The sequence below is a fragment of the Epinephelus fuscoguttatus genome, linkage group LG6 (genome assembly GCF_011397635.1).
Source record: "Epinephelus fuscoguttatus linkage group LG6, E.fuscoguttatus.final_Chr_v1".
Classification (NCBI taxonomy): Eukaryota; Metazoa; Chordata; class Actinopteri; order Perciformes; family Serranidae; genus Epinephelus; species Epinephelus fuscoguttatus.
The window spans coordinates 16,893,366-16,920,696 of record NC_064757.1 but is presented as its reverse complement, the minus strand read 5'-3'; the positions used below and the strand labels follow the sequence as shown (position 1 = coordinate 16,920,696).

General features: G+C 43.6%; 1 long non-coding RNA gene across 1 annotated transcript in view; it reads right to left on the bottom strand.

The window, feature by feature from the left end:
• LOC125890381 (uncharacterized) overlaps positions 1-27,020 on the bottom strand; it is a 190,862-nt gene extending 163,842 nt beyond the window's left edge. Inside the window, exon 1 of the long non-coding RNA XR_007449546.1 lies at positions 26,924-27,020. This is a non-coding gene — a long non-coding RNA (uncharacterized LOC125890381). The remainder of the gene's footprint in view (positions 1-26,923) is intronic.
• Positions 27,021-27,331: the final 311 nt, after the last annotated feature.

Below are 27,331 nucleotides of genomic sequence, written 5' to 3'. Positions count from 1 at the left end.
CCCAACCCCCTGCAGTAGTTTTGCACCAGCAGCCGTGCATTCCCCCTCACAAACTCTCATCCAAGTTGAACTTGGCTGTCCAAATCATCTGCCACTAGTAGCGCTCACATGGGATACCCAAGCTGCAAGTGTACACGCGAAAAAAAAAAAGATCATTTGGAATAAACAATAAATAATTCAGAAGAGCGGTTAAATAAGTAATAGTGTGATATCTATTTCTTTGGTGGCGCTATTGCCTTTCTTTATTTATTAATGGGCTTAATAGACACCGTGTCTTGCCATGAAGAGCAGTCTCTTGAACTGAGTCCTTAAGGGAAAGAGAAAGTTACGGCTTCGTTTATCTTGTCTATCTCTCCATATGCTTTTTTGTCCATCTCTGTGAAGTGGTGAGACGCAGAGCGCAGTCTAGACTTTTTATTTTGTGGGGGATACGTGGGGGAAAGGGTCAAGGAGTGACATGGGCCAGCTGTGGAATCCTGATCATAGCGGCTCCCCCAAATCTTCCCCTCCACACATACAAGCATAGTCCCATTCCCAGGTCTCCTGTAACAGCCATGAGATGCTCCAAAAATACCCTCCCCCACCACATCCAGAGGAGGATATCCACTCCTCTCGAGGGAGATAGAATGTCTCTCTCCATATCTGGCAACCATGACCACAAATTAAGTGAGGGCTTCTGTGAAATATTCCCTTAGTGTGGCTCTGGGTTTAAGAGCGCCCAGAAGGATACAGGAACTCCTCAGTCTAGAAACAAGCATATGTGTGAACACTTGAACATCAATTCACAATTAAGTGATACAACAGTCTTCTCAAGCCCTCTCTAACTAGAGGGCTTACAGTCGCTGAGCCACCCAGCTTTGACTCACAAAGTTGGGATAAGAACACTTGGATGAATGCAGCTCACTACACAGTACACCTCTGAGCTGAGCAGATGTACGCAAAAAACTGCTGTTACTGTAGATGCATCCATGTGGCGCATGACTTTTACTGCACCATCAAATGTTTCCTCTCAAATGTACTAACTCTTAGATTGTGAATAGTAAAATGTGACGAGTTAATGTTTTTTAAATGACCATAAACGAGCTAATTGAAACCAAATTCACTAACAGTTAACTACAAACCACAAAAAGTAACTACCATTACCAGTCACGCTAATGGTGGTAATGATATGCTTCCTGTAATTCTTGCTGTAATAAAGGTGGATAGAAGCAAGTGGCAGTGAACTAATGTGGGTGGGCTGATGGGCTGTTGTTCAAGTGTTGACACCTTCTAATATGTTGACAAATGTGTGCCTCAGTGGCCAGTCAACAACTTGCTAATATACGGCCACAACACTTTCTGCTGCTGAGGAGGACTGAGGCAGTAGAGGCAGTGTGGAGCAGAGCTGAAGAGTGTAAGCGTTTTAGCAGATAGGTGGACGAGAACACGCCGTCATCCTGAAACATGGCCGGCTGCAGCCAGAGGCTGTAAATCTAGCAGCGCCAGAATTTCAGCACTGGCTTTAGTGTGACCAGGCACCTGCATTATGCAGTCTGCAACGCAGACACTGCAGTGTTGGTCAGAAATACACACTACAGATTACGACATGCAATAATGCACATTTCTACATGGTTATTACTATTATTCACTCACCACAAGGTGTTGCAGCACTTTGCACAAGAACATGCAAGTGTGAGCATGTGCATACCTGTGTACACACAAAACACACATCTGCACACAGTCACACACACATCCCTCATCATTTGAGATTGCCCGCAGTGGAGAGAGGATAAGAAAACATAGCCAGGTCTGCCCCCTCTGGCCTGTGACTGTTGGGAGGAGAGGATGCCTCTCGCCTCCCATTTCCCCTGGTCCGCAGGAGGCCCATCTCCACACAGCCACTGACCCATCTGTCCCGCATGGCTAACTGGGCTCCTGTGTATTCACCACAGCAGAGCAACACTGAGGGGAAGGAGGGGCAAGGGGGGCCTACAACATCTGGGAACCATCAAGCCAAAAGAGCCTTAGATCCTGAGATTCCAGTCTCCGACCCCTCTCTTCTCCTCACTTCCCCCCCTTGCCTCTACTCAACCCCTCCACCACCACCTTTCCTCTCCATCTGTCTGCCTCCCTCCCTCTCTCCACTCCTCTCCTCTCCTCTGCTCTCCTCTCCTCCTGCCCCCCCACTCCTCTTCCTATCCTCCCCTCGTCCTGGCTGCCCATCATTTCCATGTCTCTTCGGCAGTGGGCCTAATCCAAACAGATTGTCTAACTGTTTCAAAAACATACTCCCTTTCTCAGCCCCCTCTGCTCCCCCTCGCTGTCCCGTGTTCATCCCAGGGAACAGACACTCTCTTTCATAGTGGAGGAGGTGCTGGTGTCAGTCTGGCCTGGGTTACCAGGTTATTGCTGCACAGAACCATTTCAGGAGGAATGAGCTACCTAGGCCCCAACGCACTTTGGCAGATCCCTATTTAATACTCAATCCTGACATATTACACGGCATCCAACCCTTTCCTCTCCCTCTTCCTCCACCTCCCCACTAGGTCTGTGTAGGAATGACCACAGCTGGCCACATAGGCACACTGTGTGTGTGGTTCAAAGCCCTTTGTCTCAGGCATATTGTCCAGCCCTGCCACCCTATTCCGCAGGCTAGTGTTGGGCCAGGGAAAGCCTTTGGGGGGAGAGCCCCAGTAGGGGGCTCGGGAGCTGGGAGGTATCCCAGGAGACCACCAGGCCTCCCACTGGGTAGCCTGCCTACATCAGAGGCTCCCCCACCACTGCCTGCTGAACTCCTGCATACTGTGTTTTGTTTAGAAGGAAGCTCTGTCCCTATTTACCATAATTGAATTAAAAGGATTAACATGGTTCCAGTGTTGCTCACATCTGTGTTCTCTATGATTCCACCTCTCTCCCTGTGTCTTGGATTCTTGAGGGGGGGGGGGGCTGGGGATTTGGAGCTCCTTAGAAAATATTTTCTGTGAAATAAATGCAAGATTTTATATAATTAAAGCCCATTTTCCGAGAAGCAAAATATGCTATAAAAAGTCCATTAGAATGTACTCCATTAAAAACTAAAAACATTAACTAAATGTTCACTAAAGGCTTCTGAAATTAAATATAAAGATGTTCCTGTGTATTGAGATTTTAAACCACACAGCGATAACATAAGATAATGCTGTGAAAATCAAGTGGAACGAGCAGGAGTATTCTCTGTGTTGATTTTAGCCCATTCGTGAAGCTGCTGTCCCAATTGGATTGTGACTGAGGGTCAGGAAAGCGGTGGCCTGCAGATCAGAGGCTGGATTAATTGTTGACACTCTCCCAGTCCAAACAGAACCCTTACTACCCCCATTACACACACACACATACACACACACCCGCCCAACTACATCGAGGTCCTGACAGACACTTTGATTTATGTCTAGCCACCAACAAAAAAAGAGAACAAAATCAATTGGCTATTACCGCACTTAGCACTGGGCTGTCACCACCTGGGAGTAGGGTGTTGAAAATAAAAGACAGAGTCCACGCAACTCTTCCATACCAGTCCATATACGCATTCCCACTAGGGAGACATGGATCAGTGCTCAATCTCCATATACACAGCTAGTCTCCAAACTGAGTGTCTGTAACACTTGTGCTCAGGGGCGGCGGTAGCTCAGAGGTCAGAGAAGCAGGCTTGTGACTGAAGTGTCGATGGTTGGAATTGCCAGACTGGCTGGAAAACTGTGGGTGGAGAAAGCAACAACCACTGCCACAACACCCCTGAGCGAGGCTTTGACTTCCATCTGGCTGACGGAAGAGTTCTGTGGTTGTACTGGACTGCTTGCAGGTGTGACTGTAACTGCATGAATATGAAACAGTGTTGATGAATAAGATCCGACATTTGACATTATGTAATATCTGAAAACACTCAGTTGCGCTGATTCTCTACTGATTACTGGCTGTGAGTAAACTTAATCAGTGAAGTCGTAGCACTAAGATTTATCCTGTCGACACACTTTGACCCAACCCACCTCATCTGTTAGACTCTTTTGATCTGATTCAGATCATCCGTTCAATGCCAAGGGCACCACCAACTTTTCTGCACACCAGTACTACTCTTTGACATAATACAATTCAGTCGGCTGTGTAAGTTTGGCTGAAATACCCTTTCTGTACTGTCACTGTACCCCTTCACCTTCCCCCGACCCCTCTGTCCTCCACTCGAAATTGTCCTGCTGTATTTAGTTCTTTATATTCCCAATGGAAGCTATTCCAGGCATGCATCATGCAAGCAATAGGGGGATATTTTTATGGTCAAGCTTCAGGAGGCGGGGTGTAGGAAGGTAGGGGGTTGCTGCATGGAAAAGCCAGGGATGTGTGATTTAGGGAGCCATGACGCTACTGGACTGAGGCAGAAAGTTAACTTAGACTGTGAAAGACGTTAGGAAACTGAGATAGAGACGAGAAACTGAGAAATCAAATACTACTGTACAACATCTTTTCTTTTTCCCCTTATAGGGGCTTGCCAAATGGAGTGCAGTTGTCAGCGGTAAAATGGGCCACATTGCATCACCCCCCCCACCCCCATGTCATCTTGTCCCTCGCCAGCCCAGGAACCATGTCTGACCCAACAACTGTGTGTCTGCCAACTGGAATGCAGGCCAGGGTCAGTGGCGGGGGCCTCATGGCCTCCGAGGGACTATTCTGAGAGCAGGAGCTCATCTCTGCTCTAACCCTATACTGGCGTCTTGTGACTGTGGTTAAAAATGGCCCTATGTGCTCACTGACTCTAAACACAATCACTCTCTCCCTCTTTCTCTTTCTCTCTCTCATGCACTCACACACAAGGCCTCACTGGGGAGCTGCAAAGTGGAAACCAGGGGACGTGAAGCCACAGAAGCCTCATGTGGTTCTGTGTAAAGCTTCTTTTACATGTCTGCAGTGTTAGTCACAGGCGTCATCACAATCGAATGACATAATGATAATTTGGGAAAAAAACGTTATATAACAATAACATGCACGGTTGTACAATACAGCTTAGTCGGCATTTGTTCAATGTTGCTAAGTTAGTAATGCATTAGATACATCTAGCTTTAAACACACATTGTCACGGTCTCGAAAAATGATGCTCCTACACGTATTACAGTTAGAATCTGCAAATCATCTTTTTGTCCATCTGCCATCCCAAGTTCCAACCCGCTGACCATACACTGTAATCACTGTGTATTTAGCGTTATCTTTAGAGAGCTGGCCCGCGTGAGACCTCTTTACGACACTGTAAACTTTAACTGCCTGGGTCTTACTGCTTTAACTCCAGTCCAGCCACCCGAGGGAACCAGGGAGCTTACAGAGGGAGCTTATGGGATTGAATGGGAGAAAGCCACTGTTGTCCATCTCAGCAGCAGCAGCAGCAGCATGACAGCCCACAGCCAGCTGTTCTCAAACTGCAGTGTTGACATTAGGATACAGTATTTTGCAAGCTATGTAGGTATACCTGTCCTTGTGTAATGGGCTATATGTTTTTGTTTTACTCATATTTATGACATCATGTGACTATGGAGTGCAATATGATCTTAACACTTAGCTGGTTCTGCTGGAGCTAAACAGTCTTGGTGATGTCAACCCTACCCAGCATATACTGAACGTCAGACATGTTCAAACAACCGCTAACTATAAATTTTATATTCTATTTTATCCATCTTTGGAGGATATGGATAAACTGATGCCCAATCCCCTAGACTGATAGCTTACTGCCTCTCTAGCTTGAGTTGGTTTTTATCTCCAACTCTGCATGTGATGGAGAGGCTTCTTGCTGTTAAATTATCTATTTCATGAGTTGCTGGCACTCTGAGGGGAAAAAAAACCTAAAGGAGGCTATTAGAACCCGGCTGTGTTAATGCAGCCACCCATTAAAAAATCCCCACGGAGCTGAGGAAAGTGGACTCTTACACTTTAAGCATGCACACCAACACAAAAACATGCAATCACAGACACAGACATGTGCACATATATTATTTGCCTTATCAACACAGGGCATCACAGACATCGAGATACACTTAAAACGATACATTACACAACACTGTGATTCATCTAACATTTTCATAGATGCTAAACAAAATCCAGAACAATGATACAGTACATATGCCCAGACGTTGTGCAACGCATACCCACAGAGACACCTGTTGTGACTCTCAGATTGCCAAAGCCCCAAGATAGTCGGTCATCTCTGAGTACACGCTCACGTGAGCTCCTGGGGGCTGGGACAGAGCTGCCTTCTGGTGCAATACAAACAGGACTTTTATAGGCATGTTTACGAGCGGGTGGTCGTAGTCCCCCGTTTTGGGACAGGCTGGGCTGAGCTAGACTGAGCCGAGCTGGGCAGGGGGGAGCAGGCAAGGATTGATGTCAGGCAGGACAGTACAACCCTGTCTGGGCGTCTGGGTCATATACCATGGCCTCTGCTCTCTCTGGTTTCAGCTCAGGTTGCTGTTTCATGTGGGCTCTCCTGCAGGGGGACACTAACTGTCAACATAGCTCCTCTGTGAATGGCATAGGTCAGTGCACACATGTGGTTGTAGGGTGTCTAGTTGGTGCTCACAATGGATCATGTAGAGAAAGCACCCCGCTGTGAAAATGAACCCTATAAATAAGAGCCAAACATGCTGCTCCACAAAAACATGGTTATATTGCTTGGGTAGATGCATTGATGTTTCAATCACATCAAGGTTTACGTTTAGGGACAGGATGAACTTTTAGCCAAGGCATGGTTGCTTTCTAAGCTTCTATACTGTCTAGTACTACCACAGCCGTGCTAAAGGCCAGATAAGGCCCTGACTCTGTGGGCTAAGGAATCATTATGGGCTCATAAAGGGCCCTGCGCCAAGCCTCCACTCAATAAGCCTGGATCCACATGGAGCCAATGCAGCTGATTAATTAGTCAAGCAATCAATGGGCTGTGCCTTCCATCCACTGATTTCCTCTAGTATTTTGCCTAGGTACTGCAGCAATTACTACATACGTACAAACACACATGCGCGCGCGCACACACACACACACACACACACACACACACTGTATGCAGGAAAGCATACATACAGACACACAAATTCACTCACAAGTCATCGCACACTTTTCCCTCCTTTACACTCACATACACTTGCCTACAAAATGATAATGAGATACAAAAACAAAGAAAAACACTTTGAATTGGGGATAAGAGGCGACGAAGGAAAAAAAAAGCTGTGGGAATAAGTAAGAAAGTTCTCACCTTCAAAGCGGTGAGAGCAGGCTGGCTGTCAGTCAGGAGAGGGAGGTGCCATTTGAAGGATCAGTCATCCCTGACAGTGCTGTCATGGAGAGCCTTAATTAGCCAGGATTACTTCCTCACTTAATGAAGCATGCGCTTCTTCGTCTCGGCCCGGATACCACTCTCCCCTCTCCCCATTTTCCCTCCCTCAGGTTTTCTCCTTCGTCTATCTCCCTCACTCATTCTCTGTAGCTCTTTCCTGCTCCGTGTGCTTCTCTCCAGGCAGGCTGCTCAAATCGCTCTTCATATTGGAGACTTCTCGCATCCCCTATCACAGACGCTCTGTCACTTTCACTAACCCAGGTGGGTGTGTGTTCACTCTCCTCTCTACTCTCTTTCTTCCGCTTGCACCCTCAATTCCTCTTGTATTGCAGCTTAAACTTTTACAGTTTTATTCAAGAAGTGCTCAAATATGTGCTTGAACAAGACCCATTGGTTTCTTGTTTGTCCATTTGAGTAGTGGACCACTATACAATCTTAGCGACAAACTTGTTGAGTGATACATTTTGTGGTCCTTCCAAACTTGCACTGCAAAGCTTTCCTGCATGAGAGTGAACTTTTGAGCTAACGAAAGATGGTTGCTTGTCTAGGATTTTGCAGCAGGTAAAGGTAATGACAGCATCCTTGGTGAAAATTTGGCCTAAAACCTCTCTTGACACTTTTCACAGTTTTCTCACCAATAAGCACAAATGCATAAATATATTACGACAATATTTTAAAATGATGTGAAGTATTTCAAACCTGTTGAGGGACTGCCACAGATTAAATAGTTGAGTAAGACAGTGAGGATGGGGTGGGATGGGAGAAGAGAGTGGTGATAGAGAGGGCTGACTAATAAAGTAGTGAAAGGATGGGCAGAGTATGAAGAGAGGAGGAGGAGGAGAGAAGTGAAGGAGAGGTATAGGCTCGAAGGAGCAAGGAGAGCAATTTGCCGCCACAGCGCACACAATGTCCCCTCCATGCCTGTGGGCCATGTGAAGACTGCTCCTTCAATTACACTTCACACTGGTCAGGGAGAAAGAGATAGACAGAGAGAGACAGACAGACAGAGAAGGTAAGAGATGGAGGGAGGGACAAAAACAGATAGAGGCACAGAGATCTCAATGTAGATATGAACGGGAAGCCTGGGATACAGCAAAGAGTGGAACGGACAGTTAATTGGTGTAAATATACAGCACTGTTCTATGTTTCTTGATTAGTTTGTACTGATGAATCAGCTTTGATCAACATATAAAAATGTCTAAAAACTCTTCAGTCAGTTAAACTGTTCTAACAAAAAAATACTTCATCTGTCATTTCTTAGAATGCCTAAAATTACCTTAGTTTACATTTACCTGACAAGGACCTCTAGTGGCCATGTTTAGTATGACTAATGTATCACAGGAACAAAGGCCAAATAGCGGCAAGTTTCGCAAAACCTTGTAGGGAGGAGGTTTAAAGATGGGTAAACATATGCAGCTCTTTGTTTGCTGTTTCCTCCTTCCGTTAAATTCAACTGTAATCATTTAATTGCTTTGAACCTAGCCATAATGTTTCCTGACCTTAAAAAGATCAGAAAACAGCCATATGGATCAATTTTGTTACTTGTAACAGTTCTAGACACTGACACAAGGTGTCCTGCCGGTGGGAGCAATAGCTAAGACTGTGTATATGCTTGTAGTTTTAAAGGGTAATTTCAAACAACTTCTTCAGTGTGATAAAAATAAAAATCTTAATTCAAGGTCTACCAACCTCCAATGTGGTACTTTCTGCTCAATTTTTATTTAGTTTGGGGGAACTGTTACTTCAGCAGGGTTGATATTCTGCCAAGAAAAATCCACCTGCACAAAGCAGTCACCCTATCTACAATGCTATAGTTTCTGTACTTAAAGACAGAGTGCGGACTTTTACATATAAATGAATGTCCATTTCATTTACGCCATTGTCAAACAAGTTCACACAATGCTGATTAGGTCTATTGCCGCCAGGAAAAACTCTCTGTATTTCCCAGTATACCGGAGTTTTGGTGTTGGGTGTCTGTGGCAACTTTACCGTGCAGGTACACCAGAAGTGATGCAACTTTCGTTAACCAGTGAATGCTAAACGGGGAGGGATTACTTCTTATATTTTACTTTAGATTTGTTTTGTAGCCTTCTTCAGTTTGGCACTGCTTTTCGTTATGTTTTCTCAATGCTTGATCCTTACCTGCATGATTCTGATGGAGGTTTTTTCTGATACTATGGCGTAAAATCCCAAGAAACATGCAAGAAAAGTTTCTATGAAATGGTTCCTCCGGATTATAAAAGAAACTTGACGTTTAGAAGAAGGATTTAAATCAAACTTGAACTATCGCCTCATAGATGACAGAGGACAATGTTGCAAATATAGATGTTGTGGCAAAGAAGTTACAAATTACAAAATATGAATGCTTCATAAACATCTTCAGCTCAGCTGCACAGAAGATCTATATAATCAATACAGTTTCAAGGTAGGTACCCAGGATTTGTGTAACCAATTCAGTGTCCAACTAAATGTCTCCCCTTTTGTTCCTGAGATACAGTGCTGAATAACAGCCAGAAAAGTGTTTTTGCAGGACATTATGGTGTCATAGTGAAGTTGACATTTGACTTTTTAGATATAAAATGGCATCACTTCAACATCTTATCCTATTAGATATTTCTGTGAAATTTTGTCATAATTAGCTTATCAACTCTGAGTTATGGCCAAAAACATGTTTTATGAGGTCACAGTGACCCTTACCTTTAACCACCAAAATCTGATTAGTTCATCGTTGAACAGACAAATTTGAGGAAATTCTCCTAAGGCCTTCTTGTCATTTCATGTTCATGAAAATAAGGCATGCCATATTTACAAGTATGAGACGGATGCAAGGTCACAGTGACCTTGACCTTTGTCCATCAAAATCAAATCAGTTCATCGTTAAGTCCAAGTTTACATTTGTGCCAAGTTCTCTTGATGCATTCTTGAGATAATGCATTCACGAGAATGAGACAGACACAAGGTCACAGTGAATTTTGATTTTTGGCTACTAAAGTCTTATCATTTCATCCTTGAGCCCAGGTGAATGTTTGCACCAGATCTGATGAAATTCCCTCAAGGTGTTCTTGAAATAATAAGTTCACAAAAATGAGGCAGATGAGGTCACAGTTCATCGCTAAGTCCAAGTGGACATTTGTGTAAAAAATTTGAAGTAATTCCCTTGGGCCATTCTTGAGATATCAAGTTCATGAGAACTGGACAAACAGATGGAAGGATGGACAACCCCAAACATAATGCCCCTGACAACAGCTATCGCCAGAGCAGGGGCATGAAAAAGACTTGAAGAGAGCGCTCCTGGGGGCGGAGGAAATGCATCAAGCTCACCTGCAGGCATACATTATTAGCGCGGGTCAGCAGTGTTTAAGTAATTACTCTCACTGCCAATGGGGGGAGACAAGCGTTTTACACTCCACCTTTAAAGGGATACTCCAGTGATTTAGTATTGTACTTCCATAATTTTTGGAGACTTACAAGAGACAGATTAAATAAAGAACAGTCAGAATGTAAGCAGTGGAAGCTGCAATATCAAAACTTTAGTCCCTAGGTCAAGCTCTAAAAGCAGCAGATTCCTCATTTCCCCATGCAAGTCAACTACATCTTTCCTTAGAGAATTCCTAATTAACACCCACATCTTTTGAAGCCCACACCTCCAATTTATAAGGTTTCCAGGCTCAATCCTGATGACACCATCAGGGCCATTTAGACTTGACGAAGTTACTCCTAATCCCCAGAAGTGTTTCCTCAGGCATAGTAGGAAACTGATCTTCATGTGTAAAATCAATGCAGTGCCCCTTGAAAACAACATCCTGGATTGTCTACACTACTATTACTGCACTAATGAAAATGGGGCCACAAATGGTTCATGGCCAACATGCTCCTACAGCATCATCCACATAAGAGTCAAAATGCTGGAGGAGAGTAAGACATCCAGTCCACATTGGACAGGACAACAGGCACAGAGGGACCTCCAGCAGGCTGCTGTCAGCTAGCCAGATGAAGTGATAGAAGGACCACAGCCTAGTAGCTAACATTGCTAACAGATATGAAGCCAACAGCATGGCTGAGTGAGGGTGACAGGAGGGCATGCTCTAATACAGGCCACAGTCAAGATGGAGGCTGGCTCCCCCTCTCCACCCCCTCCTCAATAGGTCTCTCAAACATGCCCACCAGGCATAGGCCGGCTGCTGACGAGGTGGAGGAAGGAGGTAGAGGGCTGCAGGGATTGAGGAATGGAGGTGGAGGTTTGGGAGTGTCGGGGGCGGAGGCGTTGGGGTGGGGGGTGTCTGTATCAATCCGTCACAGGCTGACAGCTGACTCCTGCGCCCGCCGTGGCCACGGGCAACTGACCAGAACCAGGCCAGAGCTAGCCAGCTGTATGTGTGTGTGTGTGTGTGTGTGTGTGTGTGTCTGTGTCTGTCTGTGTGTGTGCCTGTGTATTTCAGCTCAACACCCCCCAACACATACACGCGCACATATATACGTCTCATCTTCCATCCAACAGTAGCCATATCCTTCTCGCCATCTCTATGCCTCTCTCACTCTCCCTGCCTCCCCAGCCTGTCCGTGACATCTTACAAGTCAATCAATCAGTTTCAGCGAGCTGGCATGAGAGCACTGCATTTATCCAGAGCACACCCTGCCTGTCATACTTGCTGAAGTATTTTTATTTAAACTGACCTTCAAACCAATCCACTTTTCTCCCTCTGTAGTGCCTCAGGTATGTGCAACAACATAAGAGAGTCTTCAGAGAGAGAGGAATGGCAGAGAGCAACATCTGGTGTCTTTCAGTTCCACCCTCAGCAGCTTTTACCTGGACTCCTGGTATTTGAAAACCTCTGTCTCTGGTATGCCCTCAGAAAATAAAACGATTGTTTCATCTGCATCCATTTGTATGTGTGTCAGCTGTTGTGTGCGCACTAGGGTTCAATCAAATATTCAGGTGCTCCTTGTAATATCATTTGTTGATCCATTTTGGCTTAAATTAAAATCATTATGTATACCAAAAATCATGGACACTGTGTGAAACTAAAAGGATGTTGCTTGAGTGGGTTTTTTTGTATTGTGTTATGCAATATCATATTACAAATATATATATATATATATTATGCATCTAGCAGCACAAACAGTGACAGTTTAATTAATCATGACTGTTTATGTTGTCTACCGCAATTTGTTGGAGCTGTCCACCTTACTCCCACTTTCATTGAGATTCTTGTGCTCCATATGTTTCAGTGTTTATTCTCCGACCTTTGCTCCACCTACACACACACACACACACACACACACACAGACACACACAAACACACACACACACACACACACGTGCACAGAAACAAACACATAGTTGCCCCCTTCCCTTCCTCCCCTCAGCTACACTTCGAATTTGGGAAGACCCCGTGTCTGTTTTTCGGCCTGGTTTTACCCCCCTCATCCCCATTCTTCAACAAACCTTGGCCCCCAGGCCCCTCCCTTTCGTGCCCCCGCAAGCCTCCCCTCCACCACCACCACCCCCTCCGGCTTCTGACAGTACCTCAGCGGGAGAGCGCAGCCCTGATGGATGCCACAGATGGGCCTTTCGCTTGGAGCTCCCAGCCATAGCGCAGTGTGTGCTCGGCAGGGTCAGAAGCCAGGCCTCCCCATGAAATGCATGTTGTAACAGGAAACAAAAGAAGGGCCCCCATCCCCACCAACAGCCACAACACCCCTTTTAGCCTCCTCTCCCAACCCAAAAACAGGGGGGTGGGCATGGAGCTAGCCAGGGAGGTTGAGCGAGAGTGAGCGGTGCTGGAGGGTTAAAAGTCGGAGGGGGTGGTGGGTCACAGAAAAGGGGGAGCAGCACTTTAAGAAGAAAACAAGAGAAGATGTGAGGGGACATTTTCAGCTGGGGTGTCAGATGGACGACTTCGCTCTCTCGCACAGGGCTTTGTCTTCTGCCCTTTGTTCCATGTAACGGTGTCCCTGCCATTGCGTGGGCACACGGCTTTCACACTAATGCACATGAGTGTGTTTATAATTGGTCCTATAAAAGCGTGCACATATGTGCCTGTTGTCTGTTGCATTGTGACATACAGTTGTTGCCTGTTGGAAGTCCACCCCCATCCCACCCAGTCCTTAGCAGCCCCATTGCATGTCAGTCTGCTGAATAGATATCTTGAATGACATTGAGAGACAGGCCTTCAAAGTGCAGCTCCTTCAGTCTAAAAGAGAAAGGCCTTTGATGCTCCGGGTATCGCTACCAGCATCACTTCACACTCACTGAAGGAAGCTGCTATCAGCTTGGACTGTTCAATAGACCCTCTAAAGGGTGTGACTAATGATATAATAGCTCATTACAAACTGATACTGTGGATACATTAAATAGAATAGATGACAGTAGATTGATGGATACAAGTCGATGGATAGATAGACAAACGTAATGCTCTAAGTCTGACACAACACAACATAAACATCATATTCGTGTTAAATCATATAATCAGAGTGTAAAACTAACATGAACAGTATTTTTATTTCATCACTTTTTAGGTTATGAACATCTGTTGTGTTGCAAGTACTTTCTGTCATGTTAAGGCCAAGACACATCAAATTGACATCAAAGCACTAGTGGCAACAAAGGCAGAAGATCGGCCAGAAATTTGCACTTGAACGCACCGCAAAGACTACAGTCAATGGCCAACTAGCAAGTGTGTTTTGTGCCTGCATGAGAGGAGGTAACTTTCCATACCAGCAGGCAGTGGTAATCTGTGTTTGCCATTCAAAAAGGGTAACTGGAGGACTGACAGAACGGATGCAAGACACTAGTTGGCTAGTTAGTACATAAACAACACAACCCAAACAAATTGTATTTACCTTGTGCTAGCAAACAATAATACGACTTTAGTTATTGGTTTGCTTTCCTCATGTTCATTTCTCTTCTTGTGCACTGAGCTGAATTGCCAATCTCAGTCACCGACAGGCCTGCTCGAATACTGATTCATTACACTGAATTGGGCAAAAAAAAAAAAAAAAAGCCAACAAGGGCCAACTCACCAACGGTTTGGGACACACCGCAAACGTCAGGACAACAGGCACTCACCAACAACCTGACATTGACCAACAGCCGACCGTCAGCTTGGTGTGTCAGGGCCCTTACACAACTCAATAAACGTTTCTGGGGGATGGTGAAAATGGATGATTTTAGTTATTATGGGAATTTGTTGATTTGTGTTTTCTATTTATCAGTATTTATATATTAAAGTATACTTTAAAGTGTTAAGAGATAATGCATTGCTCAACTACAAGTTTAAATTTGCCTTTGTAATTAAAAAATTTATTCTTTGACATCGTTGACCGTCATTTTTCACTTTATTTTGGAAAAAATATATTGGTTTTGGCACCATTTTGGCGATGGCACCGTTTTATTAGTAAGTATTAATTTAGCACTGGTATCAGAAAAAAAAAAAACAATACCCAATCATAGATATAAGCTCCCTCCACACATGCACGGCAAACCTGAAAGTATTTAGACATAACCTAGAGGAGTTGTATGTGAGAATGCTAACATCCAAATAGGTTGGATGTTTACCAACCAACTTTACCCTGCCAGCTCCTTAGTACAAAAATCTGTGTAACAAACATTCACGGGTGAAGAAGTAGGGTAATTTAAGCCCCATTTCCTCCAAGCAGTACAGTACAGTACAGTTTGATCCACTTTTTTTCTGTTTCCACTGTGAAAACTGTGGTGGAGCTGTGAACACTGCTGTCCGTTGACTGGTCAGTAGCAGACTCACTCTGCTCAGGGCTTGGCTGGTTTTGAGGCTCATGTAACCACTGGTCATACCATGGAGAGTTTTATTGGTAAACTGTAACTATAAAATGAAAGGATGTTTTGCTGTCTCTTGCAGCAGCTATAGTCTGAGAATAATAATTCACTAGGCCGACTGCCGGCAACCTTTAAGGTGGAATGTTTACTTGTTATGTTACTCAATGCATGAGTTGACAACGTGAATCCATCAGCACATCTTAAATTTAAATGTGACAGCTTTGACCATTACTTTAGTTTTTATTGACTCTCTTGGATAACATACACTTTTAGTAATGAGTGGATTTTCGAGCATTTGAAAATATATATGAATTTCAACCAGATTACGTGAACTGCATATATCCTGATCCTCACTCAGAGAAAGAAAAAAAAGCGTTACAGAGTGTCGTTCCTGTGGGTTCCAGCAACACTAAACTCTTGAACTTGCCTTTGAAGGACTAAATCCACAAACCCACTATTTTTAAATATCTCGTCAAGAGAGACACTCACTGCAGCCTGTTCTATTTTGTTCTGAAGATGTCAGTGTGCAATTTCATTTTGTGGGCGTAAACAAGGTGCAGACTGATAAAGGCAAAAAATACAGTGAGGGCTGGACAGAGCAGTGAGTGACAACAATCCCGCCCACATGAAAGAGTACTGTCTGCAGTGGAAATGCTAGGGTCTAGGTACCATGTCTGAAAGGTTAATTTTTGTTCCAAAGGTACCATACTAAAAGTGTTTGTTTGTTTGTTTTCACACTAAGATGGCAATGAAAATGTCTGACTGGAGAGACGATGAGATTCGGAAACCTCTGTTGATGAGGGTTGGTGCCGAAATAGTCATACAAATTCAAGGAACAGCAAGAGATTCGGCTGTTTATGACCAAATTATGAACTGGCTACATGAACACAGTGTAATCATGGTCTACCTCCTACATGCTCTACCCAGGCACCACCCCTTGCTTTAGCCAAATGAAGTATTTCCAGTAGTTGAGAACAATTCTGACACAGACGATCTCCTGTTGTGAGCTGCATCGTCCAAAGAATGTCCACACCTGATTGTCCAGACACTGTACAGTTTATATGAGGAAACAGCTATACAGACACAGTACATGAATGGGCCTCCCCCCTTCTCTCTATCTCTCATTGGGTGGGTGCAGTGCAGTGTGCAGTGTGTGTGTGTGTGTGTGTGTGTGTGTGTGTGTGTGTGCCTGCATTAAGTTGAGCTAAGCTGATCCTAGTTAGATTCCAGCCTGTTGGAGCTGAGAGTCACACCAGGCAGCATAGCCAGCCTCTGGCTATCCACTAAATTAAAGGCCTAATGCACAATCCTTCGTGCAGGCTGACAAACTAATGAAATGGAGAAGTAGGGGCCCCCAGGAGGATTGGGTGGGAGATGAAGACGCCTCCAATGAGGGATTCAACCCAGGAGCAACCTTCCCACCTTGTCTTTTCCATCCACGTCTCCCTATCTCTCTAACGCTTTCTTGCTCCTTCTCTCCATTATTCTCTCTCTATCACTCCTTTTCTCTTGCTCTGCACAAAGCAAAGGGTGTCAACAGCATGTCTAAGTGCATGGGGAAGGTGCAATAGTTCTCAAGTATGTACTTATATATGTGTGCGTGGCATTAGATTTGTGTGTGTGCAATGTGTGTGTACGCTTATGTGACTCCAGAGAGATGGAGAGGTGGGGCAGGTTTTTTGGCAGAGGCCTGTTTGTTGCCACCAAACATGACGGTCCCTGCAGAGGACTGAACAGACTTAACCCACTAACCTTGAAAGAGGTGCTTTGTCTATAAATAACTCCCACCAATTAAAGCTGTTTTTCTGAGTCCTCCCCACTGAGCCTGGCACCTCGGAGTCCCCGACGACTCGTCTCTCGAGCAGCGCAGCACAGGAGCCACAACCCTGCTAATTAGAGTTGCTATCATTCACCTGCCCCTGTCTTGCTGCTTGGCCCTACTGTCACACTCATATACACAAACACACAAGCACACTACATGCACATGACATACAAATGCAAAATACCTACGTTCATCCACAAAAAAATACTACTATATTACAATATCTTAAGCAGAGGATTAGCCCCGAGGAGATGACTCAGTAATTTAGTTATTTGCCCACTTGTTCGACATGGGTGTTTTATCAAAACTGCCAACAACAGCGTACATGAAGAAATTTAACATTAAAAAGAGGATGCGTCACAACCCTCCAGTGCTTTTGGCGAGTGAGAAAAGGCAATTGGAGGCGAGGGAGAGAGAATGCTACAGAGGGAAATGGGCTGAATTACACTTTAATTGCCATCGCTATTAATTAGAAGTCTTGGAAATCTGTTGCGGTTTGGGTCTTTTCCCCCCTCCCTCCCTCCGCTTTGTCGTCCTTATGAAGCTATCTATTAACATCTTAATTGCCGCCTGGTCGGCTGTGTTGTGCTGTGGCAGCCACAGTGAGTTAGACACAGCCTCCCTGACATGCAGTTCTGGAGGCTGGCTGACTAGTTAGCTGGATGGCTGGCTGGCTAGCTGCATGAGGCAACACTTTGGGCTGGATCATTAACAAAAACAAAAACTATCCAATCAGCAGGCCTGAACGTTGCAACCACAACTGCAATGAGTCTTATATTCTCGAGACAGAGAAAAGTAAATAGTTTCTACTAGGAGCACTGCTAAAATGCCTCTTGCCTCTTTCATCCCTCCACTCGTGTGTTTGTCATTGTCATGGGTGTGAAATTGGTCAGTCAGATGCTGATGATGAAGTGGGTAAAATGTAATGAATTCTATCTAGCCTATAAGTGGTTGACCTGGGGTTGATCAGAGGTTAACACCACTTCACCCCTAAGACAGGTCCCATTAGCAATTATATTGTTCATTAACAATCACAGTGTGTGGGTTAATGTTAGACTTTGTGCATTGTCTCGTGTGTGTGTTGGTGTGCCATTTAGTGCGCATGTTATCATTGCATAACTATTCCACAAGTAGAAAGCCAGCTCCATGATGGAGCCTAAGCATAAAGAATGGCTTGTGTGTCACTGACACCCACAGACAGGCCACAGCCGGGGACTGTCAGTCAAACTCTATCTGTCTATCAGCGTCTGCTAACCAGCCTGCAGTCGGATGTGTTGTGCTAAATGGCATTTTTACACATTAATGCATTTGATTACACTGAGGGGTGGATGGAAGGCTGTGGCAGCTACACAAGACAGCCCCCCCCCCCCCACACACACACACACAGACACACACACACACACACACCCTGCTCTCCAACACCATGCACCACACCCCTGAACACACACACGCACATGCGCTAATAACCCTGGCTTTGACATTTGAAGTAACATTATTATAGGGCTCATTTAGAGCACAGAAGCCCCAGGCAGGAGGCTTTGTTCATCAGGTAGGCAAGAGCTGCTTGAGACTGGAGGGTCAGGTAGGGTAGGGGGCGTAAAGAGGGGGGCGATGGGTGTCAGAGCCTCTGGGTTTGACATTCACAGCACAACAGACAGCAGAGATGGATGCTGGGTAGCATTCCATCTATGCACGCATGACAGAGCCACTCCCTGCACACAGCAGCATTCAATCCTACATATGACCTTTGAAGAAAACTGGGGTCAACTTCAGGGTTTTTTTCTGTTGCTGCAGCACTGACTCCAAAGGCAAGACAACAATATCACAACTTGTATTTTTTTCATGTACAGTTTTCAGTGGGTCTGTTCTCCGTTGGCTTCACCCTGGACACATCTTGAGAAAAGTAAGCAGTAGGAGTGCTGTCTGGATTAGTGCCAAGCTGCACACTATTACTAGCAGATCTAAAAACTGGCAACAGGCTTGGTTGTGCAGATCAAGATCAGCGTAATCGCCTCGCTGTGGTTCCTTGTCCTTTACCAGTCTTTAGCCTTTGGTCAGGGGTAGGTTCGGTGTGTGTATGAGAGTGTGTTCATATGATACATTTGTGCTTTGTGTGGCTTCATAGACACGTTTTTTCCATGTTCATGTTTACACAAATGTGTGTCTGTGCACGTGTTCTTGTGCAGGTGCACGGAGTGTTTGTGTGTGTGCGTGTGTCTGTGCGTGTGTGTTTGTGTGTGTATGCCTATGTGTGTGTGTGCAGGTTAGATGGGGCTCACAGGGTCAGGAGATGCTGCAGGGCTCTGCTGACGGCTGCAGGAAACCAATCAACCTTGTCTGTGTATTCCCCGACCCGTCGTTTTCTTAATGACCTGCCCTGACAGGCCTGCTGCAGCCCTAGCCAAACCTCCCTGCACCGCTCAATGGATGACCGGCCCCCATCAGCAACATGCTAATGACCCAAAGAGAGGGAAAAGGTGGGGGGTGGGAGGGTGGAAGAGAAATGGGTGGAGGCATGTAGACAGAGAGTAAGAGAAAAACATAAAGAAAAAGAACAGGTGGGGTGAAACAGAGTAGACTGGTTCCCATTTTACAAACAATCAGATCTATCAAGGCACAGCTAGCAGGCAGACAATGCATCTCTACATGACCTGTGTGATGTCAAGATATATGTGTTTGTAGCATTTAGAAATATTGCAACAAACTGTATTGGAATAACAATACAAAATGGTTATGTCCAAGCAATATTGTATAGTATATACTGTACTTGTTTACTTGTATACTTCTTTTACCAAATAAGTCAAACTATACTCATTTTTTAACAACTTGTTGACCTTTTGCAAACAAAAATGCAGCATTCAAAAGACTCTGTGCTTGTAGTATTGGTCATTGTTTAAACTATATAATGGTGCCATGGAAGCACAAGTATGACTCCACCATCCTAGTTCAAAAGTCGTACATTGTGTCATGAAGTGAAAAGCTACAAAACGTTTAAGTTGAATTAAGGTTTAGTTCACAACATTTTCTACTTGCTCCCTCTCTTTCCTCCTATCCTTTTACCCTCATCTTTTATCATCTTCCTCTCAGTCCTCAGTTAGGTCATCTCCACCATCACTAAACCAGTCTAGTCAGTCAGAGTGCATTCAAGGGATCACCATGCTTATCAAGCCAATATTTTAGCAGGAATGTCCTTAAGAAACTTGAGTAACAAGATTACTAAAACTCACTGTTTAATCTATATAACTACATACAGTGCACTGTGTTTGCCATGATTTGATGGGCGCAGAATTGCAAATGGACGAAAAGAGAGAAAATAGAGACAGGCCAGAGAAAACCTCAAAATGTGTCCAAAGTTTGAGATCACTTTGAGCTGAAACAAAATGAAACCTATCCAGTGCTACTTTTCTAAAACCAAACTAGCCTAGCACAATAGCACAACGTCAATGCTTCTGCATCGGAGCAGAAAGCATCCCGTCCACATTACCTTGTGTAACATGGATGTGGCAGGGAGAGCACGCTAGGAGCACACCTACTGCAGGTGCCACTGACAGAGCTAAACTCCCCAAATGTGTATTTAAAGACATTTTTCAACTACAGTGGCCTGAAGAGTGAAGAAAAACAACCTACTGGCATTACAATGAACGGCAATGAAAATGAAACTGACTGCAAACACACAAATACACATACACACAGCACAGAGCCGCCAGCTTCTGACCTCATGACAGCCGCAGCTAAAGGGGAATTCAACCCGAGACAATAAAATCAGCTAGTATTATTGTTAAAGTTACCAGTTAGCTAATGTAAGACTGTTAGATGTTTACAGTTGAGTCAGCAGTCTAACTTTGCATTTGCAGTGAGTGAGCAGATGAAAGTAACATTACATTATCTATGAGGTGTTAAAACTCTGCAACAGCTCAAATGATGTTACTAATGTTAACCACTTGTTAGCTTGCTGACTCCTCTTCATCCTCTACGGGACATTACACTGCAATATGGGCTCTTTTTGTATCACATATTGTAAGACAGGGACATCTTGTCCTGTGGACACACCAGCTAGCAGCCATTTCTAGCCCTATGCAAAATCTTGTTTTGCCCCCATCACTCATGAATACACATATCTTGACATATGCATGTCAAACAAAATGATACTTCCAACACATAAAGGACATATTTTAATTAAACTTAGCTGCACAGTTAACTTCAGAATTGAAACAAAGTCTGTCACTGGCCCCTGTCAAAAAAAGACATTTGCCTACTTGGCAATGCCAAGATGCGTTAGGTTGCAGGTCCTGGAAAAAGGTATTTGCCACCTGGTCTAACAGCTTTACTGGGGGGAAGCCCCAATCCCTGGCCACATCTAGCCACACTTTTTATACCAAAATCTCAAAAGATAGCAGTAACATGATGAAGCACAGTGATTGCAGATGTGGGTGAAATGTAGTTAGCTAGCTGACATTAGCTACTGGTATGTTCATTTTTCAATGTTTATCTTTAATGTTATGATAATGACATTAACTTATCCTGTAGCTAGCAGCGTTTTGAATTGTTTAATCCTCAGAATTATTAATGAATCTAAAAGGTTTTATCAACAAGTGTTGTTTTTTTCATTATTTTGCACTAGCCCCCACATCCTAAAATATACTAAAATATAAAGTATCTTGTACTTTGAGTAATTTATTAACCAGGTACTATTTTACTTCTACTTCAGTAGGTTTCGCAGATGGCAATTTTCAGTACCCAACCTTTACAAGAAAACATGTTTCAAAATCTTTATCCATCCTAATTTTGTGGCATAGTAAGATGCAAAAAAAACATGATTATCATATGATCATTTGGTCAGAATTCTTCAGTAGTTAAAAACAAAGGCAGGTGTTCCCATAACAATGCCTCACTGCAAGTTTCCCCTGATCATCATCAAAGTCCCTTATTACTATGAATTTGCTTTGCTTTAATTTACAGCCATACTCACTGCCATACATTTAAATGGTATTTATTAATTTTTCAATGATGTCACTCTTGATGTTGCCAGAATGACTGTATCGTCCGTTAGCATCAACACTGTGAACCATTTTAGAAACCATCTTCTCACCATCCTTGATTAATTATTCTTATCAGAACATCTACAAATAGCACAAAGAAAAACATCATGTAGGTGAGCCTTGCTGCGCTCCTGTTGTAGTTGTAATTATAGCAGAGCCCAGAGTACTTACTGTGACACTGTACGTTGACATCAAGGGCCTTACAAGTGTAATGGTGCCACACAGCCCACGCTTTTTTAAATTTTAACATTTTACCTCCTGGCACGCGATTATATGCTTTCATAAAGTCACTGTGTGCATTATACATTTAAATTAAATATCTGATACAATAGTCTAAATGTCAGGATGTGTTCAATGCTACCTCTCTAGGGCTGGACTCCTGTTCTTAGAAACCTTTATACCGAGGTGTAAGCTGTTTTTTGAAATGCAATCATATTACTTTTGTATACTTTTGATCACATATGCCATGACTGTTACTGCACCCTTTTTTAACTAATGTTATCGACCTGGTAAAGAAGCAGCACAATGAGCACAAAAAATGCACCCTGTCAGCTGAGCTCCTTTGAAAACCTTTATTTGGTTGTTGATAACATTTTTTATCTCTTCTGACATGATTGAGTCATCTACTAATGACACACTCGTGTTACACTTCTCTAAACTTAGCAAGGTTTCTCTCTGATCAGCTGAGGGGGTTGAACAACTACTCCATATGAGCTGGGGATTTGCCTCTGAAAGCCTCCCACTCCATCACTCTGTCATTAAGTTTTTCTGCATTTCAATTCAAGTCAGAAAAATAAGGCGGGCTTATTTGCTGTGAACTGCACAACTGAACATGTCAGAAAAATGTCTTGCTATGGGGTCAGGGTTTCATCTGAGTTTTCACCAGCTCTGATGGCATTTTAAGCATATGGAGGTTTGAAGTAATTAAGTCTACATGAATGTATTTACAGCATACAGCACAGGTAAAATACAGTGAAATTTTGGCATATAGCTCCATCACAAATACTGTGCAAATTTGCAACAACAACTTTGCATGAACTATTGCCACAAAAAAAAGTCGATTAACAACGCAGAATTATCAGAGGGAGGTTAGTATGTTGAATCATCTAAGAATTTGTGATACAGCCAAATTTACATGCCAATATCACGCAGATATAAACCTCTTATATGGTTCACCTTTTTTTCCTCTTATGGTGAGTGAGTGGGCATTAAGGCTAAACAGCCCTGCATTAAAAAAAATACAAGCGGCTGTGTTGAGGTGGGCTTTTAACAATTCAAGACGTCCAGTTAGAACAACGGAAGAAATACGATGTTCACATTATAAAGTAATCTATCACAAATAAGACAAGATAAGCCCTTATTGATCCCCAGAGGGAAAAGTCAGGTGTTGCCAGAACCCAGAGACAGTACTGATAGAGAGGTTAAAAATAAAAATACGAATAAAGACAGTAAGAGGTATATACAACTAGTATAACAGCAGAGGTAAAAAAATATAATATAATACAGCTGTAAAACAGAATATCATTTGTAAGGTTGTATGGTATAATACAGTAACATATAGTGTGTGTATAATATAATACGGTTTAGTAATAGTAATGATAATAACAATATGGTATAGTATAAAATACATAGTGTAATATATGGTAAATAGAGTTCTTCTAGTCTCAGCCACTACTCAAAGCATTCTGCATTCAATTATCCATTCACACACACATTACACACTGGTTGTAGGGGTTACATGCAAGATGCCACCTGCTCATGAGAAGTGATATCCATTAACACGCTGACCATAACCATTAACACGCCGATGGCACCGCCATCAGGAGTAATTTGGATTTCAGTATCTTGCCCAGGGATACTTCAACATTTAGACTGCAGGGACCATGTATCAAACCTGCAACCTTCTGATTAGTGGATGACCACTGTGCCTGCCGACTGCCCCCCAGCTGGGGCTCATGGACTCATATATATTGATTTACAAATATATATCAAATATACAGCAAAATATATAAATAAATAGGTCCAAGAGAGCTGGATCAGTTTACGCCAAATTATGTTGCATTGCTGATCCTGTGTTATTTTGCCATAGCCCTCTCTTACTTGCCACCCGTGCTGCGTCGACAGAGTGCCACTATTTGTATAAAAGAGGCTTTTGAAATGTATCATTTATTTTATGCAATGCTGTCTCTTTGAACAAGGCCTAAAGAAGCCGGAAAATGGTTATTTACAACTTGAAGGTTATGTATCTGTAAATTTCAGTGGCACTCTTACTATTTCAATTTTTTGTCTTATGACCACTCCATTGGTAATTTTATTTAATAGCCACAACCTAACAATTTCCAATCAGTGCCCTTACAATTAGTATAGCTTACCACTTACTTGTCATATTGCTCTCACTGTAAGCTGTCTCTTGGAGCTGTTTTTTACACGTTTGCCCCTTAATTGCTCAACATGAAATAGAGCTGTGGTGAAACCTGCCTATACAGCTGATGGATACCCCTACGTGTGTCCATTTCTACATTCAGACATCCGTCCAGCCAACCAACAATCCAACCATGCTGGTGTTCATTTCTCCACTTTCCATCCCTGTGCTCTGTGTGGCCGTCTGGTCATTAAGGTCATTGACCTGTAATCCGATAGCAGTCAATGAGCTAACCAAATGAGCCACCTAATATCTGAACCCTGCTGCAAGCACAGACACTCTCAATAATGCTGTGTACATTAACAGCATTAACACAGGGAGGAGAGAGGGCGGCTGGAGGGAGGGAGTGAGGGTGGGAGAGAGGGAGAGAGAGAGGCGGCAACACTGAGGATGAAAGAAAATAAGAAAACCTTATCTATCATTGAACACTGAGATTTTTTTTCCTGTTGTACGAGACACGGCTGCGTGTGCAATTCATCATCTTTTATTTAGAAGATGTACGGAGACCCATAAAGCCTAGTAAGATGAAATATGTCTCTTGAATAAATTGTGAATATTCTGTGTTTTCTCTCTGTGATGGAACAGTATTTCAATCCCTGTCATTATGATGCTGCCAGAATCCCCTGGCAGGCACGAGGAGGTTTGGGACTTTTAAGCCGTTTGTTTCATCTCAGGTATTAACCCCAATTTTATACCTACGCAGTGAGATAATCATGGTTTCAAGCTGTTAGTATTTTCTTCACTCACCAAATCTGCACACTTTTAATCCCTGGAAACTAATTAAGATTTATATAATTATCATTTTTGCCAGTTTAGTTTCGTCAGTTTGTGTGTGAATTGTGTGTGTGTGTGTGTGTGTGTGTGTGTGTGTGTGTGTGAAGATTGAAGGAATGGAAAAAAGAGACAAACCATAGAAGAAGAAATTGCATGTGGAAGCCCGACCGTCTCTAAGAGGAGAGTGAATGGAGGTAGAGTGTTAGACAAGGCTTCCTTTATGTGTGTTGGGAGGCATCATGCTGCTGCAGTGCTTTGGGTGGGCACTTACTGACCACCCTTCTGAACCCCCTCACAACACACACACACACACACACACACACACACACACTCACTCCCCTGTCAGACCCTGGAAATACCTCACATTCCTTCTACTTCACTGGCTGCTTTACAGCCAAGAGGAGATAACAAAGGAATGGGCAAGTGTTGAATACCAGCCCGCAGTGTGGACTCAGAAACTTTTTTCATTATTATTAAAACCACTGGACACCACACCTTATCTCGCCCATCCCATACAGAGATGTCACTGGCTGTTGTGCTAATGAGATAGGGTGTACTGTACATCTAAGTGAGCCACCAGCCTGGCTCACCTGTTAATCCCATTGAAGTGAAACCTCATCCTACTGTCTGACCTGCACGTTGGCTCATCCTTGTACATGGGCCCCGACTCGTACCCTGGCCGACTCCAGCTCCACCACTCTCCCCTGGGATGAGGTTTTCTCTTTCTCTTGGGCTCAAGTTGCCAGCTCAGGTGTCCTGGATTCCCTGGGTCTCTCTCCTCCTGTTTCACCTCCTGTAACGTGCCTCCTTTCCTTTTGCCATGCTCAGGTCATCTATACTATTCACCCCACGAGTCTTCATCAGGATGACAAAGAGGGATGGCTAACAGATGCAGTGCTACTCATTCACTTGTATGTTTTGGTCCACTGATGCACAATCAAGATCAAATAGATGATATTGCTTGAACAGGAGACAGCAGATTGATTTTCAGGGCCAGTTCATTATGGTGTAAGGGGAGAGCTTCACAGTCAGGTGATGTTCCGGCTGAAGTCCTTCAAAACCTCTGCTGTATGTTGGCCAGAAAACAGGACTGACAGTGGAGGGGCACAGAGCCTGGAAGTGCGCATCCCAATGTGACTGGCAGGTGGATATATACTGTGATTCAACCATCACTTCCCTGCTCAAACTGTCTCTCATTCTCACTTCACGCTCTTACCTCTACAAGACATGTGCAGCCTACCTGGTCACCAATAAAACTGAATCACACATAGTGTCTCCTTATCTTCGCTCATCAGAGTTTTCAAGATGTGGTATTTCTATCAGATGAAGAAATTAGTGATAAACTGTTAACTCCTGCAGGATCAGCTGCTCTATCAAGTCTATTACTTGAAGTGTAACGTGTAACCTTTCCCTGGGTGGGAAATCTAAGCTGCTGATCCTGGGTTTGGTATCATAGGTATCAATATCTGGGGTTCTCTAACCTATTTTAAGACCCAAGACCTGACAGCTCAACATGGTTACAGCTTCACTAAATTCACGAGATTTGGTGAGCAGATTGGCCGACCCTCTACACAGTGCAGTAAGACCTTCAATCCACAAAAAAACGACCACTGAAAATTATAGAAAAAAAAGATGTATGAAGGTCTTTTTTTCACTCCTCTAGTGCACCCCTTTTTTAACTCTTTTTTAGTCTGGGTTAGAAAAAAATACTAACAAAACTGAATTCTTCCTAAGTTTCTTTTGATTAGGTTCCTACCTCGTTTTTGAAATGGTTCGACTTCCAGATGTCAGCATCCAGACAAGAGGAAGGGATCCACGAGCAGATGAAGATCCAATCAGTAGATGAATCAGCTCCAACCCTCATAAAAACAGCCTGCACACAAGTATGCATTACAGTTACCATATAGTACGAACTTTCTGTTTCATTGTCCTTTACCTTAGTATTTACATAAACAACCCTTATGTTTACCACAAAAACAATACTTAATTAATTTCTCATTCTCCAATATTATTTCAGTTTCAAAAATGCACATTGTACAGTGCATAGCTCTAACCACATTTGAAATACACACAAATTACCTAGGTGCTTTAGTAGAGCTATGGTAGCAGCTATATCTATGTCGCATGTAGCTTAGCCTCTAGGCTACAGTTAAGTCAACAAAGG